The 1,931-nt window shown below is 38.1% G+C and overlaps 1 non-coding gene across 1 annotated transcript; it reads left to right on the forward strand.

The window, feature by feature from the left end:
- Positions 1 to 1,145: 1,145 nt before the first annotated feature.
- LOC111758915 (small nucleolar RNA SNORA9) lies at positions 1,146 to 1,279 on the forward strand. Its single transcript, XR_002793037.1, has one exon. It is a non-coding gene; the product is annotated as a small nucleolar RNA SNORA9 (small nucleolar RNA).
- The last annotated feature ends 652 nt before the right edge of the window (positions 1,280 to 1,931 follow it).

Here is a 1,931-nt window from a genome sequence, read left to right on the forward strand (position 1 = left end):
TTCACAGATAAACAGAAACTGAGAGAGTTTGCAACCAAGAAATTGGCTTTGCAGGAAATACTAAAGGTAGTGCTACAGCATGTAAAGAAAAGACAGGAGAGAGGCTTGGAAGAGAGCCTAGAAATGATTATATCAGCAAAAGTAACTAAAAGTATAAATAGAGTGGTGAAAATAAAATATGACAGATCAAACCCAAAGGTCAAAATGGATGAAATAAGAACTGCCTTTACAATAGTAACATTGAATGTTAATGGATTAAACTCCCCAATCAAAAGATATGGACTGGTGGAATGGGTAAGAAAATATGAGACATTTATATACTTTTTTCCAACAAACTCAACTTAGACCCAAGAATACCAATAGATTGAAAGTGAAAGGCTGGAAAAAAGATATCCCATGCATGAAGTAGCCCAAAAAAAAAAAAAAAAAAGCTGGAGTAGCTATACTTATGTTGAATGAAATAGACTTTAAAAGCAAAATAATTATCAGAGACAAGGAAGAACATTATATATTTTAAAAGGGTAAATTCACCTGGAGGAAAAAAAATCATAAATTTATTTGTACCAAACCAGAATGCCCCAAAATACAGGAGGCAAATACCTGGAAACTTAAGGGAGAAATAGATATCTCTAAAATAATAGTTGGAGACTTCAATACACCACTCTCAACATTGGATAGAACATCTGGGTAAAGGATCAATAAAGAAACAGAGAGATTGAATAATATGATAAATGGACTAAACCTAATAGACATATACAGAATATTGCACTCTAAAACTCAGGATATACATTCTTCTCAAGTGCTCATGGATCTTTCTCCAGGACAGACCATATGTTGGGTCACAAAGCAGGTCTCAATAAATTCAACAAGATTGAAATTATACAAAGCACTTTCTCTGATCATAATGGAATAAAGTTGGAAATCAACAAGAGGTGGAAAAAGGGAAATTTCACAAATATATGGAGATTAAACAACATGCTCTTAAATAATCAGTGGATCATGAAGAAATTGCAAGAGAAATCAATAAATATCTTGAGACAAATGAAAATGAGAACACAATGTATCAGAACCTATGGGATGTAGTGAAGGCAATGCTGAGAGGGAAATTTATAGCCCTCAATGCTTGCATTAGAAAAGAAGAAAGATTGCAAGCCTCTAGCATGGTTGGGTATGCACTGACCTTGTGCATTCCTAAAGTGCTTGAAAGAACAGTTTTGAAATGGTTTAAGGCCTTGCTCTGCTCCACCTATGGAGCAATTTATAGGAATTTCAGACAGTTGCTTGCCTGCTCCTGAATCTCCTGTACCAGGCATCTTATCTGCACTGTCTAATATTGTAGCCACCTGGCCATGTGTGGCTTGTTTAAAGCAAATTAAAATTTAAAATTCAGATTTTCAGAGGGTCTTAGTCTACAGGATGTTCTATTAGAGAAATGAAGGCTAAGTTTTTACTGCAGAGCTGAATGCCTAAGGAACTAAGGGAAGGTGAGAGCAGGGTGAGCTGATTTTAATGGAAGACTATTGGAGAGTCAGGCACGAATGTCTCCTGAGCACATATCTTGTGTCAAACCTGCTGATGCTCAGCTTAATTTCAAAGTTGAGGCAAATAGTTGTAGCTCCAGCACAGGCACTGAACATGTTGGACCACAGCAGGGTTCCTGTTGGTGACAAATCTCGGCTATGATGTCTTCCCACCACAGTGCATGGCACTTCAGAGTCTACCATTCCCCTGGTGTTTGAGCAGCCAAATTCCCATAATGCCAGAACTGGAAGACCCTTGAAAGGTGTGGCCATCAACTTCAGTGGCCATCAGACTCTTCCACAAAATCCATGCAGTGATGAGGAAGTGGGTATTTAGAGTCACTGGAGGGAAGTGGATATATCTCAAGCAGTTGGGTGCCTGCCTACCACATGGGAGGTCCCAGATTTGGT

Source organism: Dasypus novemcinctus, chromosome 10 (genome assembly GCF_030445035.2).
Source record: "Dasypus novemcinctus isolate mDasNov1 chromosome 10, mDasNov1.1.hap2, whole genome shotgun sequence".
Lineage (NCBI taxonomy): Eukaryota > Metazoa > Chordata > Mammalia > Cingulata > Dasypodidae > Dasypus > Dasypus novemcinctus.